At 60.6% G+C, this 18,376-nt stretch overlaps 1 pseudogene; it reads right to left on the minus strand.

The window, feature by feature from the left end:
- Positions 1-1,829: 1,829 nt before the first annotated feature.
- On the minus strand, positions 1,830-13,501 carry LOC137163485 (bromodomain-containing protein 2-like; annotated as a pseudogene).
- Positions 13,502-18,376: the final 4,875 nt, after the last annotated feature.

Here is an 18,376-nt window from a genome sequence, read left to right on the forward strand (position 1 = left end):
TCCAGCAAAGCGCAGACCACAGCGCAGCCCTGCACTCCTCCCGGCTTCAAGAGCAGAGCGTCGCCCTAAACAGCCACCCCAGCCCAGAAAAGCTGTTCCTGGGGGTCATTCCCCTCACAGGGGGAGTGGGGGACCTCCCCTTTGGGGGTGTTCTGGGCAGGGGGGGTCTGGGGCTCTGCCTCTAGGCTCCCCGCTGCACCCTTGCCCCACGCTCAGGAAGGGCAGGCGGCAGCACCGGCTCTGAACCCAGACCCCTCGCCTCCATGCCCCTGGGCCAGGGCCCCCCTGAACTTCCCATCTCTGCCTGGCCCCGGCCTGGGATGTGCCGAGACCCCAGCGCTGCACGGCAGCTTCCCCTGAGGGCTGGAGATGAGGGCCTCCCCCAGGCTGACCCCTCCAGGGGCTACCCTGGAAAAACAAGGTTACTTACCAGTAACTGTTGTTCTTCGAGTGATTGCTCATATCCATTCCAATGTAGGTGTGTGCGCGCCCCGTGCACAGATGCCCGGAACCTTTTTCCCTAGCAAGCCCCGCATGGCCAGCTCAGGCGCCCCTGGAGTGCCGCACTCATATCGCGGTATAAAGAGCGCTGCTGGCCCCGCGGGCCCCCAGTTCCTTCTTTCTGCCAACTCCGACAGCGGGGACGGGGGGTGGGTTTGGAATGGATATGAGCAACACATCTCGAAGAACAACAGTTACTGGTAAGTAACCCTGTTTTCTATCTTCGAGTGATTGCTCATATGCATTCCAATGTAGGTGATTGCGTAGCCGTACCTTGGAGGAGGGTAGGAGTTATGGGTGACCTGCTCTTGACAGCACGGCTCTGCCGAACCCTGCATCTTCCCTCGCCTGTTCCATGATGGCGTAATGCGACGTGAACGTATGGACTGACGACCAGGTCGCTGCCCTGCAGATGTCCTGCAGGGGAACCCGCTCCAGAAAGGCTGCGGAAGAGGCCTGGGCCCTAGTGGAGTGTGCTCTTACCGCACCTGGGAGGGGTACCCCTGCCTGCTCATAGCATGCTCTAATGCAGGCAGTAATCCAGTTGGAGATTCGCTGGGTGGAGACAGGCGAGCCCTTCATCCTATCCGCCACAGCTACGAAGAGCTGTGTCGACTTCCGGAAAGGCTTGGTCCGCTCGATATAGAAGGCCAGGGCTCGCCTGACGTCCAGCGAATGTCCTCTCCTTTCCTCCTCCGACTCGTGGGGTTTTGGAAAGAACACAGGAAGGAAAATGTCCTGGTTACAGTGGAACTGGCCAAAGGCCCTTGAGCTACTCTGCCACCGCGGTAGCAAGAGCCTCTCCTCTGCTGGGTGGGTCGAGGCCGGTCTGAGCGGAGGTTACCTTTGAGCCCTGGACTGCTGTCAGGCGGAAAGAAGGACTTCACTGGGGGAGTCCTTGAGACAGCAGCGCTGTCTTCTTATACCAGACCATAGGGCAAGTCCTGTGGCCTGTTGAACCTCCAGGGTGAGGCCGCCTGAAGCCACGAGCAGTGGCGCATTACGACCGCCAAGGCCATAGCTCTACCGGCGGTGGGGCTTGCTAGGGAAAAAGGTTCCGGGAATCTGTGCACGGGGCGCGCACACACCTACATTGGAATGGATATGAGCAATCACTCGAAGATAGAAGATGGGGTTCCAGCTGCAGCTCCAGTCTAGGGGGCTGAGCCAGGACTCCTGGGTTCCATCCCCAGCTCCGCACGTGGGGGTGTCTAGGACTCTGCCCCACATCTGCCATTGGCCCTATGACTGCATTCCCAGCCCCCGCAGGGCCCCAGCACCCACGCTGAGGGACGCGGCCATGGCCTGGCCAGAGACAACCCAGCATCCAATAGTATTTTCTTTATTTACATGTTACAGGCTGGAGAGGTTTGAACACAGGGGCAGGCAAACCCACCCTGGGGGGCTGAGGGGGGAGCGAAGGACGAGTAGAAAACAATTGTACAATCAACATAAAAAACAGCCCCCCACCCCCCGTAAGGAGCATGCTGCCTGGGCCGCCCCACAGGCTCTGTACACTGCGCAGTCCTGGAGCCGGGGCCGGGCGGGCGGGCGGGCAGGCGGGCGGCCCCACGCGGCCCAAACGCTGCTCAAATAAATAAACCCTCCCCGGAGAGGGGGACGAGGCCGGTCAGGATGTGAGATGATGGAGGGGGCCCCCGATGACGCAGCCCAGAGCAGATGAGGGGCCCACAGCATCCGTCTGTCAGGCCAGGCCCCCCAAGCAAATCCAAACGTGGAGATTTCCAAACCCTTTAAAACCCAAACTCTGCACTGGGAAAAACTCCCACGCGTCAGAAACAAACCAAACCAAACGGTAAAACCTGGCTGGGGTCGCGCCGGGTCCTACGCCGGCTGTACCGGGCCGGCACAAGCGCAGCCTCTGGACCGACAACACCCAGGAGCCCCGAGCTGTAAACACTGGGGCAGTCCCCGAGTCCTTGCAGGGCAGTCCCTGGCACCCCAGGGGCAGGGACCCCTCAGTGCCTTCCCTCGCCCCTGGGGACGCTGCTCGCCAGACGGAGCCGCTCAGTTCGGTTCACATGGGGTCCGGTCCCGCAGAGCCTCTTCTGAACCTGCCCGCGCTTCCGCCTGGCCACGATGCCACCTGCCGTTGCCATGGCCGCCACTGCCTGGCCGCTCTAGCCGGAATCCGAGTCGCTGGTGTCCGAGGAGGAGGAGCTGGAGCTGCTGCTGCTGGAGTCGGAGCTGGAGCTGCTGGCACTGAGCCGCGACACGGCCACCTGCTGGGCCGACTCCGGCTTCTCGTTGGCTGCCGGAACGAGGGAGCCCGTCAGTTCCCAGGGCTGGAATCACTCACCCACATACGAACCCCCTGCTCCCTCCCGGATGCCAACACTGGCTCTCCACAGAGGCAAGCCAGGTGCCCCCGGCCCCACTGCCCTGCACTTACCCTTCTTGGGGGCTTCTTGGTGGAGTTGAGCTGGCCGCTCACGTCCTGCAGCCGCTTCTCCAGCTCCCGTTTCTTCTCCAGAGCCAGCTCCTCCTTCGTCTTCCCCACCGGCTTCTTCATGGCTGCAAAGGGAGGGACAGATGTGCTGAGGGCTTCCCCGCGGATGGAGGGTAGCTCCCACCCTGGGGGTCTGCCTGAGCCCCTCTGCTCCCACCAGCATGGGATGCACACAAGCCCACTGCTGCACTCAGCTGTTGCAAGGATCCTTCAGCCCCACCCCATCTCCAGTGTGCGCACACCGGGGGCAGAGCACACCCTCCCCAAGGCTCCCCCAATGCCCCAGCCCCCCTCCACTGTAAGGCCTTTGGGATCGTGTAAAGGCAGGACAGGGTGTCACTGCGGACGTCTCCCCTCCCCACTGACACACTCACTGCAAGGCTCCCAGTGACACCAACTCCCCTCCCAAGTACCACCGAGGTCTTATCTACCACTGCTCTTCGGTAGGTGTCCAAGCACTTCTCTCATTCACATACTTACCCCCCACCCCCGGGCAGCAGGGCAGGGCTGGTTTCACATCGGCAGATGGAGGCTCAGGGACTTGTCCAAGATCACAAGGGTCTGTGTCAGGGCAGGGACCTGAACCCAGAGCTCCCAGGCCCCAGTTTAGAGCTCAACCCACCCGGACCATCCTCCCCAACTCACTCTCACTGTAGGGCTTGCGTGGCTTCTTGCGCAGGCAGGACAGCACGTAGCGCTCCAGCTCGCGCAGGGTTGAGGGCTTCAGGGTCTCAAAGTCGATCTCGATCTCCTCGGGGTTGGAGTCACGCAGCGAGGGCTCGCGGGACTGGATGATGTGCACCACCCGCCCCAGCTTCTCCCCGGGCAGCTTGTTGATGTCCAGGCTGAGCTGGCGCTTCTCGTCGTAGGTCATGGGCTTGCTCTCCTCCTCCTCCTCCGAGTCGTAGAGCATGGGGGGTGCTGGCAGCACTGCCTTCGACACCTTATTAGAATTCCTGTTGGGGGGCAGGGGGGACACGTGTCACTTGGCCATATGGAACCCCCTCCTCTGGGCCACCGTGCGCCAGAGCCAGCCCTGCCACTCACACGGCCAGTGTGCATTTCAAAGAACCCAGCTGGGAACTACCCTCACCCAATCGAGGTGTGAGGATGGGATCTATTGGCTCCAGATCTTGGTGACCAGAAACTACCACTTCAGTTCACGGAACGGCCAGCATGTTTAAGGCTGTTTTATTTGGCTAAAAATAATTTTAAAACGTTTTGTGCCTTTTTAAATGGCATTCCAACGTCCCTCAAACCAGCATGACAAACCTAGTAAATAAATACAATATTCCACTTCCTTGCACAACAAACCATGTAACAGAATGACAAATAAAAACGTGCAGATCTGCCGTATCCTTTCTGGATAGCCAACAGAGCCGCCACGCATCACAAAGTTTATATTGCGCTGCAAATGAACCTTTTAATGGTTCTCAACTAACGAGAGCCACCCTTTCTAGGAAAATAACTAAATACAATCGCAACTAGATTTCAATCAAGATTTTCTGCTTGCTGACTGATGTCAACCCACCTGTTGGCCACAGATCCACTTCCTGGGGGAGTCACAGAACCCAGCCCACCACCACCACGCCAATAAGCCTGCAGGATGTGCTATGGGACTTATGAGGGGATGGGGAGGAGGGAGCTGTGGGGTGAGCAAGACCCCTTTGCTACCACCCAGTCGGACGCACCCACAGGAAGGGGATGCTGCGGAGATGGGACCTGCCTAGGGATTCACCTGGGAGGGCAGAGGCGCTCACAGACTCAGCTCCTCCAGGAGGCCCCTGCTGCCATTGTGTGGGGACCCCAAGAGGCACCACTGGGTGTCAGACCCACTGCTTTCCCAGGAGCAGCTAAGCCCAGCGAGGACCTGTGCCCCCGATCCAGGCAAGGGCCCAGGATCGCAGGGAGTCGGTGGCAGGCAGCCATCAGACATGCTTTGGCTTGTTCACACAAGGTCATCGCCATGGTCGATCCGCCGGGGAAAGAAAGTCATCATGCAGCTGCCCTCGCCGCTCCCCACTGGGTGGAACAAGGGCTGCCCTGCTGTCACCCCGCATATCCCCACCAGCCCCAGCCCCCTCACTTGGTGGTGCTGCTGCTGCTGCTCCCGCTGGTCCCTCCACTGCTGCCCCCCGCCTTCTTGGCCTTCTTCAGCTGGGCCTGGCGCGCCCGTGTCTCCTCATCACCTCCCCGGCCCTTGTGCTTCTCCGATTTCTTCTTCTTTTTCTTCTCCTTCCTCTCCCGCTTCTTTTTGGGCTTGGAGACCGGGCCCTGCGACAGGGCAGCCAGCTGCTCATGCACAGCTCGCAGCTAGGGGGGAGACACAGCAGTGAGAGGGGCCCCAGCGACCCACGGGGCTGCTAACACTGCGCCCTGCCACAGCACAGCCAGCTGCTCCTGCACTGCCCCCAGCTGGGGGACAGAAGGGATGGGGCACAGGGAGCTCAACACTAGCAGAGAGGCAGGGCCAGAGGAGACTAGGACACAGCCAGGGAATCCGGGAATCCAGCCTGCGGCCAGGAGGGAGATGGAAATCAGGTACAGCACGGACGGCCCAGCATGCAGGCAGGGGCAGGGGGATCTAAGCGCTAGCCATGGAACAAGAGGCAGTCCCCAAGACAGCTCCCCCACGGAGTAACTAAGTGGAGGGGACCAGGCTGAGCACTGGCCCCCCACTAGAAGGTGCCACCTCCACACCCCTTATGGCCAGGGTCGACTGCCTCACCTGCTCCTGCAGCTCAGCCAGCCGGTTGGCACGCTCCTCCTCCGAGTCAGAGCTCTCCTCACTCTCCGACGAACTCTCGCTGCTGCTCTCTTCGTCATCGTCATCCTCATCTTCGTCGTCGTCTTCATCATCGTCGTCATCGCTGGAGGACTCCTCAGAGGAGGATTTCGAGAGGGCTCCAGACAGGCCGGCCGACGGGGGGTTGGTGTCCAGCGGCTCATCCGGCATCTTGGCGTAGCTGAACTCGAACACGTCCTGCAGGAGAAGGGAGGGGAGGGTTAGCCAGTGCAGCGGGGAAACGAAGGCATGCTCAGCCCAGGGAGGGAAATCGCCACCTGGCCCCGCTGCCCCACTCACCTGCAGCTTGCGAGCCATGGCCACCACATCGTGGTCGGGCGGGTTGTACTTGTAGCAGTTGGAGAACATTAACCTGACGTCAGCAGCAAATTCCTGCGCGTCGTGGTAATCCCGGTTCTCCATCTTCCGCTGCACCACGGACAGAGCACAGGGTGAGTGGGGTGGCTGCACCAGGGAGGGGCACAGACCCTCCCACCCCTCAGGTTCTACCCGGACTAGGCTGCAGCAAGGGGACCCCCCTGCACCCCAGCGCTACATGGCTCACATACCAGCCAGTCTGGCAGTTACCACTGGCCAGCCTTCCAGGAGCTGCTGGGGGCAGGGCAGCCCCCACCACTCCCGAGGTGGGCCAGAGTCCAAGGCTACCACAGGCAGCCTGCAAGCCAGTGACTCCACCTTCCACAGGGCTGAGATGCAGGGGGATCCTCCCAGGCTCCCCAATGGGGACCCGTCTGCTGTAGACCCAGAGCCAGAAGGCCACAGCTCAGACCATGACAGCTCTGAGGCTCGTGGGTTGACCCCTTCCAGGGGCAGGTCACAGGCAGGTTCTAAGGCCGCTCCATCCCCAGAGGGAGATGCCAGGACTTCACCCAAGTTCTCCAGCACCCCTTCCTGGACAGCCCCCAACGTACCTTGATGGTGCTGAGGTCCATGGGGCACTTGATGATCTCATGGTAGTCGTGCAGCCCCAGGGCCGAGGCATCAACGGGCTTGTAGAACGGCCAGGCGTAGGCAGCGTGCTTCTTGGACACCAGGTCTTTGAGGATGCCGTTGCAATACTTGAGCTGCTCCGACAGCTTGCCCTTCTTGGAGGTCTGGTGCTGCTGAGAGTCAGGCAGGTCCTTCTTGGGGGGCTTGATGGGGCGCCCGCTCTCCCGCCGGGTGGGGATCTTGGCTGCTTTGGGCTCCAGAAGAGTGGCTGAGGGGGAGGACTCCCTGCTAGTGGCGATGATGGCTGTGGTAGTGGGGGTGGTAGTGTCCGCTTTCCGCTTCACACCCTTCTTCTGTGGGCCAGGGACACAAAACATGTGAGCTGTGGCTCTGCGTGGGGCCAGACCCCAACCCCAAGCCCACACAGGACCAGCAGCCCCACCCCCTGCAGCCTGAATGCACACTGCACCCCTACAGCCAATATTTTTCTGACCCCCACATGTCCAACTGCAGCCTCTGTCTCCCTGACTGCCAGTGCCAGCCCTTCCACAGCAGGACTGACTGCAGACAGCACAACTCAGCCCAAACTTCCCTGCCCCACAGGAATGACCACCCACCCCCCTGCCAGGCAGACCAACCCCACCCCAGATCAGGCAGGTGGGTGCCTACCTTGGCCACAGGCTGCGTGGAAGCAGGCACAGCCAGCACTGGCTGGGACACGGAGTGCAGCGACTTGAGAAGCGGTGCAGAGATCACCGAGGGGTGGGGGATATTGAGGACAGTGGTGGGGATCTCAGCGCTTGGGGTGTACAGCGAGGTGTGGGAGACTGAAGAGACTGCTGGCACCTGGTGAGCTGCAGTGACACCTCCTGCCAGAAGAGCTGGGGGAATACGCAGGCACCAGTTAGCACCAGCACCAAGGGATATGGTCACCATTACACAAGGACCTGTCCAACACCACAGCTGAAAATGAACCCACGAGTCCTGGCTCCCAGCCCACCAATCTCTGGCTACAAGACCGCCCGACCGCCCCCCGCCCCCCCGTTTCTGGCTCGGGCTTCCCAGGGAACACTCATTCCTTCACATCTGGGGTCTGCTCGCCCCCAAATTGGAGCTGCTGCCTGCTGCCCCACACTCCTCTGGAGCAAACTCCTGCTCGTTTCCCCCTCACAGAGCACACATACCTGCTGCCCGGGAAGCCCCCTTCTTGTGGCTGTTCTTGGCCACAGTGATGACTATCTCCTGCTCCTCCGGGGGCATCTGGGCCACTTTCTGCAAGAAAATCTTCTCCAGGGTCTGGGCCATCAGCACAATGTCATCTGTGGGCTACGGGAGGATGCAGAGAGGAGGGATTAGATAGAGAGAGCAGGGAGGAGGTAGTGCTCATGCCAGCTCCAGGGAAAGCCCAAGGATAAACTCCCAGCAGGGAGGCACGGCTCTCACCTTGTTGTAGATGTAACAGTTGGTGAACATGGTGTTGAAGTCCTGCATGCACTCTGCCGCGCCCCAGTAATAGTTGTTCTCCAGGCGCCGCTTGATCGTCCCCATGTCCATGGGCTGCTTGATGATCTTGTGATAATCCTGCCGGCAGAAGAGCACAAGGGGCCAGGAGGTCAGTCACAAGGTGTGAGCCCTAAAACAAGGATCCCAGTCACGCACGCTCCCAGGCGCACAGCTCCCAACACTGTCAACACGTGCTCTCCCTGTCCAGTCAGCCTGTCCCACACACTCACACTACAGCCTGTTCCAGTAGGTAGAACAGACTGACTAACCAACAGGCCTTCCCATTAGCCCAGCAGCCCCAGAACCCAGCATGTTCAGAGTTCGGAGCCCAGCTTCTCCAGAACCCTCCCCCATCCTGCCTGGCAGGACTGCTGGGTTTACCAGTGTTTAACCCTGGGCAAATGATCAGACCCCCCAACGGGGCTGCTGGCAATGGAAGCCCAGAAATACCCAAGAGGAACACACATACACAGAGGGGCTGCGTAACGTCACCAACACACACAGGTCTCATTCCAGTTTCTACATTCAAGTCACCCGGCAAAGGGCAGGAGCTGTATCAGCTCAGCAAAACTTGCGAGGGTGCCTGCAGCATTCCAGCCAACGCTGGATTCAGCCTCACATACAAAGAACCTTCCTTGTGTTTTACAGAGCAGAGGTCAGCTCTGCTGGGGGAAGCTTAAGCTATGGGGACAGCTGGTGACCATGAATGGCTGTGGTCCCAGTGTCCCAACAGCCTGGCCTACTCTAGTCCCAGGCAGCATGTGGCAGGGACTGAGGAGACTAAAGCTAAAGTAAGAGCAAACCTAAGTGGAATTTACCTCCGGGCTTTAAATCCTTGAGCGCCACAGGTGCACGGGGGGCTGGCGTTTAATATTGGGGTCACATGATGTCTTCTACAAATTCATGGATGGGAATCTGCAAAACGCATTCAGGGCACAAGAGATTAGGTGGGAAAGTGTCCGGGTTACCTGTAAAGCGGCTGCATCACCTCATCCATACCTTTGTAGGGAGCAGTGGGGAGGGGCGGCTGTTCTGGGGAAGCTACCAGGACACGCCAAGCAGGCCAGATATACAGGGACCTGGAGAACCTCAGCTCTGGGACAGCATGGAACCAGCTGAGAACACCACAGGTCGGGAGGGAGGAATTGGGAGTGGCACAGCCCAGGCACCTGCAGCTGCATCTTTGTGGTAGACCCTAGGGTGGGACAGTGCTGTCCCTGGGACTGCCTGGCTAGAGGGAATACTGTAGGTCAAGCCACACGGCCAAGCAGTATTTGAATAATGCAACCTAACACCCCTGGAACTGCTCGCACTATCCCAGCCAGCTGGGAGCAGTGCAGACACGCACACTATCCCAGCCAGTTAGGATCATCTGGGGGACACAGACACACACACCTCCCACGCTATGGGCCTCAGACACTCCCACACCCAGCCCGCAGGGCTCATTACCGGCAGGCCCAGCTTGACAGCATCCACGGGCTGACGGAAGGGCCAGGCGAACTGGTGTTTCCAAAGGGCCTTCATCACCACCTTGTGGAGATACTGCAGCTGGTTGGTGACCCTGCCTGGCTTTTGGGGTTGGACACCTCCGGTGGTGGAGGGTTCACCTGAGGCAGGTGCAGAGCCGGCACCGATGCCATGGTAGGGCTCTCGAAACCCTCGTAGAGCAGTGATGGCTTGCGGATCCGCTTGCCTGGGGTCGACTCGGTTGCCAGGCCCATGAGCCCAGTACTGCCCTCCCCCAAAATCCTGAAATGGGAGCAAAGACACCATTAGAAGGGCAGCTCTAGGACCAAGGAATTTATACTATCCGGCCCAGGGCAACCACCACACAGCACGGTTTAGAGCAAAAGGGCCTACAGACAACACAGGTGCAGGATACAGGGAAAGAGCCCATGGGAAGGACTTCTTCTGAAACATCTCCCCAAGACACATTACTGAAGCAAAGCTGAAAGGTGTCTGTGCTATTTATACCCACTCCTAGAACACAATTAGGGCAGGGAGCATTGCTCTGCTTACCTTTAAGCTAGAAAGCATCCATTCAAGAACAAGCAAAAGGCAGAGAGAAAAGTGTACAAAGGGAATCTGTTTCTCAGGGATGGGTGGGGGTGAATTCTCCATCACATGCATGCCCAGGAAGAGGCCATGAACTCTAGCTAATTGCCACTTGCCCAGGGCTGCATTTCCAACTGTTTCTATGGAAGCATGAACCAGTCCTTTCCTAGCAGCCTAGACCCCAGAGATCTTGCTGTCTAACACCAAAACCAGTGTGTCACCCATGAGTGTGAGTAGCTACAAAACCACACCACAGGCACCAGAGAGATTCAAGGTTCTGGCACAGATCCCGGTTATGTCTGGAAACAAAGGATGGCAGATTAGATCCGTGAAAAGCCACATCTAGTTCTATGCCCCCTGGACAGGACTGTTCCCTACAAGTGACTGCCCAAGGTCCCACGCAGAAGATACCTAATGCCACAGGGCAGGGTCCTCTCCTCAATTAGAAGTGGAAGGGACCGCTGATGGGGACTACACATAGGCAGCATTACACTCGCATAAGGCACAGGTAGTACAAGCAGACCTCACACTGCATGGAGGTCTCCCGCTGCTCCGCAATCTAGCATGGAAGGAGCTATAGATTCACTCAGAGGTTAAGGCCAGTCTGACACCCTGCACGTCACATTTCACCCATTTCCCTCTAACGAACCAAGTAAGAGCGGAGGTGCTGTGTAAATTAGCCAAGACAGACAATGAATACACTCAGGCAGACAGTATCCCCAGGGCCAAACACCAAGGAACCAGACTTCCCACCAAGGTACACACAGGAAGGGAATGGCAGAGGCTGTACTGTGTCACCAGGATGCTATGGGCCCTACTCACAGCCCTGCAACAACCAGGGGAGCTGAGCAGGTGTTACAGTTCCAGCTCAGAGCTCATGTCATGCTAACAAGGAATCCTGGGGAGCCCCCTGGCTCCACAGTGGGGGAAACCTGGGCTACATAGCATTGGCAACCAGCCAGAAGTCAGGCACTGACCTTGGGATACTGAGACACCCACCCCCCAGTGTATCCCTGGGAAAATCCTCCCTCCCCCCAGACATGGCTTTTGTATAGGCTGATAAAAGGTGGAGGACCAGCCCATACGAGCCATGAGTGGGTGAAACTCTGCCAAAGCAAAGCAGCATCAGGTGCCTGTATGCTGTCACCTGGAGAGAGAAGATATTTCCCATAACATTTGGGAGACTCCTAGCAAATATCACAACTTAAATCCTGCCATAAGCAACTACTACTCAACTCCAGGGCAAGTGGTCTCTGTCAGGTGACTAGTTTGAGAATTCCCACCTTCCCTGGGGGCCCAGAGGCCTGGGCAGTCTAAGCTGACAAGTCAGCAGCAGCATCCTTTCAGACATCAGCCATGGACAGGAGGCCATCTGGGGGAATCCCCAGGCTGCCCCTCAAACGCCAAGGATGTAATAAAAGACAGGAAGGGAGCAGGGACCCTCCCTGCCCATCGCAGTGCCGGCTATTAGCCAGGAGAGTAAGGACAGGTCACCGGAGGGGTCACTTTCCATCTCTCTCTCTCTCACACACACACACACCCCTACCTGGGTGTGGCACAGACAGAGGGTCAGTCTGTTCCAGCCAACACACCACCCTGCTCCACACCCTCTGCCTGGAGAGGGCAGGAAGCTAGCTGCTTCCATCCTTTACTTCGCAATGGCAGAGGGAGTCACTAGAGCTGAGGGGAAAACCACTTAGGAGACCCAGCCCATACGTGAGAAGGCCAAGGGATTTGAGTCACCCCCACAAGGCTGCATGTGCTTGTATTTGGATTGGGTTCAGTGTCAGGTCCACCCTGGCGGTCCCCTTGGAGATGGGCTGCAGGGTAAACCATCCCAAGGGGATGCAGGGATCACAGAGCATTCTCTGCCTGTACTGTACAGCTCAGACAGACTCAGAATGAACCCTTCTTGCCTTAAGATCTGTGAGCCCATGAATCCACCCCCAGCTCCACAGACTAGGTGCAACCTCCCTTCCCTCCCAAAGGGGCAAGCTAGTGAACAGTGGTGGGAGCAGGCACACAGGACTGACATGCCTGACTCACACACACTGCCACCCACCATCCTCTGCCCAAGCATGACTGCACAGAACACTCACCCCCCCCAAGCCGTGACCCAGACCTGACTCCAATGACCCTGCGGCATGGACAGCCTAGCCCTCAGTGCAGGCCCCCAGCCAAACACCCCCAGTGACTGGGCTGTTCCTGAGGCAGAGAAATAGCAGTGCAACATGAAAAGCACATTGAACTGGGGCAGGTCTCCGAGTACCCAGACACAATCATAACTGCAACACATGGCAGGTGCAGATCCAGCACCCTGCCCGCCAGAGGCGAATAAAGGCACCCAAACACATGCCATGACAGCTGTGGCACCAGGAGTGCAAAAATAAGGGGAGCCCCAAATAAATAGTGTGTGATGGAAATGGATTTGTCTACGTAAATAAATCCAAGTCACCCAATGCACTTGCAGAAGGTGCAAATGGAAACACATACATAATGCAGGAACCCCAGGGGCAGCAATCAGCACCCCCATTTAATGCACTGCTCAGGCAAACCATCACCACACACCTGAGTAGCTGCTCCACATGCCCTGACATCAGCAGACACAGTACGTATCTGAACCAGAGGGGCTGGGCCCTGCTTAAACAGTGCACTGCAGAAACACCAGGCACCACAACAGCGGGTACCACGAACCCCAACAGCGCATACACACACAGCACCCAATTCCTTTCCGTGGCAGGGTCCAACCCTCCCCCATCACGAGCAGAAAGGACTCCTGAATCCAAGCCTTCCCCTCTCCACACAGTGACACTGGGAGCAAGATACACCTCCCCTCTCTCCTCCCCGCCCATGCAAGCCAGGCACAGGCCCAGTCCCTCCCTTCACCCAGGGCAGGAAAGCGACCCTGTGTACATGAACCAAGCCCCTAATGCATAACATGGGCCTGTGAAGAGACACCAGCCCCACTGGTAAGACAGCGCTGCACAGAGCACCCTGGCAGTGCACCCCGGGTCCCCATACACCCGCCCTGCAGCCTGGCCAGGCCAGGCTCCCTGTGCACACAACAGCCAGTCCGGGCCGGGCCAGGCCCCCGTGCACACAACAGCCGGGCCCGGCCGGGCCGGGCTCCCCGGGGGTGGCGCGGGTACCTACTTGTTGTGGGGATTCACATTCTGCAACATGCCTGCAGCTGCTGCTTTCCAGGGTCCGCCTCCGCCTCCAGATCCTGCGTCCTCGGCCGCCCCCACTTTGCCGGGAGCGGGAGCAGGACGGGCCGGGGATCAGCGACACATGCCCGCGTTGCACCCGCCGCCGAGCATCACCCAGCCAGGGCGGGCGGCTACCCACACAGCGGACAGCGGGGGAGGCGCTGGGGAGGGATCAGCCTGACGCCCCCCTCCCCTCCCCGCCGGCGGAGTAGAACCAGGCGCAGGCGCTCAGGCTAGCCGAGCCGGGTGCCGGGCCGTGCACAGCTGCGGACAGATGTGCTCCAGCTAGGCAAGCGGCAGCACCGGCACGGGGGGTGGGGGCGCAGCAGCCCAAGGAAGCGGGGACTCGGCACCATCCACCGGGATTTACATGAATGGAAGCAGAGAAAATGGCGGCGGCGGCGGCTGAAGGGAGGGGGATGCGGGGTGGGGACCCCTCTTCGGACCCCCCGACGGGCTCCAAGTCCTGGCGGGATCCGCTCAATTTAGGGCCCGTTGGGTTCCTCGGAGCCTCCTCTGTCCGCAGAGGCCGGTCCCCGGAAGGATGGTCCCCGTCCGGGAGGCGGATGGCACTGGATTGTACTGGGATCACCGGCCCGGCTCCATCTTGGCTGCCCTGCCGGGGATGGGGAGCGTTCTACAAGCACCCTCGAGGCCGCAGGCAAGGGTCTCTACGGAAGCCGGGAGGGTCCTGGGAACCCGTCGGTAGCACGGAGGCGGGGGCTGGGGGCCGCCCGGCGGAGGATGGATCCGGATTGAGTCCGCCCCCTTCGCAGACCAGGCCTCGACCAGCTCCTTCCTCCGCTTCAGCGAAATGGCGCCTTTCGGCCTGCCCCCGGCCGGCCTTATATAGACACCAGCTTGCCTCTGATTGGGTGGCGACAGTTCTGACATCATCCCGTCGTCCGGGCTTGCCCCTTCGCCAGCTCATTGGACGGAGGCTTGGGAGGCGCCGCGTTCTGATGGGTCTCCATTACCGTCAGTCACGTACCCCCTCCACCCCGCCCCTTCGTAGGGCGCTCGAGCCGCCGGCCCAGGCGGCGCGCTGCCATTGGCCGGCGCTGCCATTCGTTGCTGGCTAACTGGCTGCCGAGTCACGTGGGGGCGGGGCGACCGTTGGAACTGGCAGTTGGATGTTGTTGTTCTGCTCCCCGCGGGGAGGGAGGGGAAGAGGAGGAAGCGCCATTTTGAGCTGCAGCAGAGAAGAAGGCGGACAATGAGCCCGCTGCTCCCCTCACCGCGCCTGGGGTGCCCCACTGCCGCGCGAAACGCGCCAAAACCCCGTCACAAAAATGCCCCCCAAACCTCGTCCCCCCCAGCCGGACGCCCCTCGGCGCAGACACTGACATTCCCCATCCCCTCCCCCACAGCGCAAGATACAGGGAACCCGATCAAGGGCTGGCACCCAGAATCCTATCAGAAACCTTCCCGACCGGGTGCCCCCAGAACTGCCCTGGCACTAGGTGCAGCCCCTCCGCTCACACGCCAGCAGCGCCGGCCCCCCCAGACCCCCAGTCGGGGGCCCTGAAATCAATCCCACCAGAAAGGCATCCAGACCCCCCAATGCCAACACCCCCCAGCTCCCCATCAGCACAGATGGCAACAGCACCGCCCCCCATCTCCCCACACCCCCACCCCCAGCACCCTGAGAAACCTGGGACCTCACGTCACCAAAACCCGGGTCAGAAACTCCCGCCCAGCCCCCCGCACTCAATGCCAACCCTGGCCAGCACCGCTCCCCGTGCCTGGAGCACAAACCCCCCAAACAGGGACCGCTGCCCACCCCCCTGTGGCGCCGAGCACCCCTCAGTGTGAACGCTCATGGTGCCATTTCCCTGACACTGACACGGGCACCACCTCACCCTAGGACCCATCACACAACGGAGCAGGGATGCTCCCCACAGGGTTAGAGCTCCCCACAGAGGGGGCAGGCGTGGGGCATCTCCAGGGCCCCCCACATCACAGTGATTAGCAAAGAGAAGCCACCAGGGATTCCCACCAAGCACACGGCCCCCTTCCCTCTCCAGGAAAGACGGGTTTCGGCCTAGAAATGGGTTTGTTTTGTTCTGTCTCCCCCCCCCCGTTGTCAAGCTGTCTCCAAGGTGCAGGCAGCCGCCATCTTTGGAGCTCCCTCCACCCTCCGCCCCCTTTAATATAGGCAGAAAATCTCCTCCCAAAAAGCTCTCTGGAGGGCGGGGAAAGGGGACCGATTACGGGGTGACTTGTGGGGGCGTCTGGTGGTTTTTCACCCCCCTTTTCCTGCGGGCGTGGGCTCCCTCCCCGCCCCTTGTCTCTCCACATTTCCTCCGCCCTGATCCAGTGCGATGGAAATTCCGCTCACGCTTCGGATCAGGGCTGAACCCCCAGATGGGAAGGGGGTGGTATGGGGGATCAGTGATGTCGGGAAGGGGGGTTAGTCCCACACAGGGGAGGGTGTGCGTATCCACCCGTGGGGTCTGTCTGCAGCGGCCATTTTACACGGAAAGCCCTAGCCGTCTTAGCGCAGGTCCCAGGCCCTCACAGCCCCTGCAAGGATCAGGCAATGCCCCCGGGGTGGGACCAGAGGGAGACGGCGAGGCGCATGAGTCATTTCAGCCCCTGAAGTCACCAGGCCCTTGTGCGAGGCCGTCCTGTCCCACCTCCAGCTGCAGGCCTGCTCCCTCCCACAGCCGTGACACAGCGTTTTCACGGCCCAGCCGCCTGCTGCTGCATGATTCGCATCAGGAAAGGAGTTCAATATATCATCACGGGAACGGCTCTGCTGCCGTAACTGCAGCCATCGCTCCCGCGGGGCTAGAGGCGGATGTGGGGGGCGACCCTAGGGAAGTGGGGTGTTTAGCCCCATCGCTAGTCCCACTGACTATCCCCCTGGCTCTGCAGCAGTGAAGAGCTGCCAGGGCCAGGCAGGCTGAACCCCCATTTTTCCGGGTTGTTTACCTTCCACTCAGTGATTGCACACGCTGCTTTGTCCTAATATTTGGTTTTTAGGATCTTTTGTGGTTGGGCCCAGCTCTCAGGCCCCTCACCGGCACCAAATCCCGTCTGGGTCGCCCCCAGGGCTGCTTATCCCCTTTGCCCAAGGTCACCACATCCTGGGCCCAGGTGAAACCAGCCCCCTCCCTTGTAACTGCACGGCCCCTTCCCCGGATCAGGGTGAGACCCAGATCCCAACGTGAGATAACGCCCGCCCCCTGGGAACCCCGCCACCAACCCTGAGCTAAGGGGACACCCTACTCGCCAGCCCCCATGGGCTCCCCAACTCCCAGTAATCCCCCTCCTGGGATCCCTCCCCACCCGCTTGTCCTGCCTGTCCCCAACCCAGGCTCTCCCTGCCCCATAGCAATTAGCAATCCCCTCCATGGTCCCTCAGCCCCCTTTGCCCCCCTGCCTGACCCCACCCCAGGCTCCCCCTGCCCCAGTGAGCCCCACCAACGCTCCCTCCCTGCCCCTCTCAAGACTGGCCCCTCCGCCCCGTTTAACTCAGCTATTAAGACATATGTTAATTTATGCTAATTGCCCCCTCCAAGTTGTTCAGTGCAGCACCGTGCACCCCCTACCTCCCCCTCCCTTATTCAGCCCCACACAATGGGGGTGCCTCCACTGCATTATCAGACCACGTGACCCCTCGATTAGCACGAGGCCCACCGCAGCCTTTCCGCGCCCGTCAATCACCACCATCCTCGGCCCTCATTGGCTCAGAGACCAGCACGGGGCGGGCACACGGTTGACTGACAGCTCCAAACCCCACGTGGCTCTCCCCCTCCCCCCAGCCCTTAAAGGGGCAAACAGCGAGCACTCACCGGATTGGCTGCCGGGCGGACGGGCAGGCCCCGGCCCGGGAACGGGGTGGCGGGGGGCCATCTCCGCGGCCCCCGGCGGAGCCCGGCCGTAATCCCCGCGGCGCCGCGGGTGGGGGCCAAGCACATCCCGGGGCGGAGGGAGGGAGCCGCCACCGACGTCACCGCCGCGCTGATTGGCCGCCGCGCTCACGTGACGCGCCGACTCGCTCTCCTCGCCTGCCCCCGCCCTTCGGGGGACGCGGCCCCCGCTCGCTGCTGGAGAGTCGCTGGGGGGCGCGCGGCGGCCGGGCCCGAGAAGCGGGGCTCGAATGGGGGGGGCGGCCCAGCCCCCCCGGGCTCCTGCTTGGGTTAATGTCAGCATGGCGGCCGCACCAGGTGCCCACTGCGCATGTGCGGGCAGGGAGGGGCCCGGGGAGCATGCGCACTGGGCTCCCGCGGCACAGCCGGCTGCCTCTCCCCTCCCCCATCCCCGGGAAGGGCTGGGCGGGGCTGGGCGGGGCCGGCCGCGAGCGCGCTGCGGTGGGGGGAGGGGAGTGACAAAGAGGCGCGGACCGCGCTGCTCTCTGCAGGGTGCGGGGGTGGGGGGGACTGGGAGGGTGCAGTGTGCCTCCCGCACGTGACCTCTGCATTGTGGGCCGTTGCAAACACCGCGATGCAGCTGCTCTGCCCGGGGCAGGCAACGTGATGCGGGGGGGCGCGCTGCAAAGGGGGGGCAGCCTCGTGTGTCGCTGCAAGGGCAGAGATGAGTAAGGCAGTGAGCAATGCGGCAGTAAATGCAAGTGAAATCCTGCAGTGCCTGTGACGGGAAACCTCTGCCGGGAGCGAGTGTGCAAAGAAATGGGGGAGCAGGCCCAGCTGGGGAATACGGGCGCGCAGGGTGTGTCACACGACAACACTAGCGGGATGCAAAGAGAACTAAGCCCCTACTCCATCCACCACTGTCCAATAGTGCAGTGGGTGTGCAGTGCTCTGCGCTATCCGACTGAAAAGTGCAATGCGCGGGAGTGCGCTGCAAAATATCCGTTTGCTCACTAATCACTAGTGCAAAGCACAGACAGCACGAGGCCCTGGGAAATTGAGCAAATGCAGCGTGAGCTAATGC

This window comes from Emydura macquarii, unplaced genomic scaffold (genome assembly GCF_026122565.2).
Source record: "Emydura macquarii macquarii isolate MOO-44397 ecotype Brisbane River unplaced genomic scaffold, CSIRO-AGI_Emac_v2 contig_2584, whole genome shotgun sequence".
In the NCBI taxonomy this organism is placed as follows: domain Eukaryota; kingdom Metazoa; phylum Chordata; order Testudines; family Chelidae; genus Emydura; species Emydura macquarii.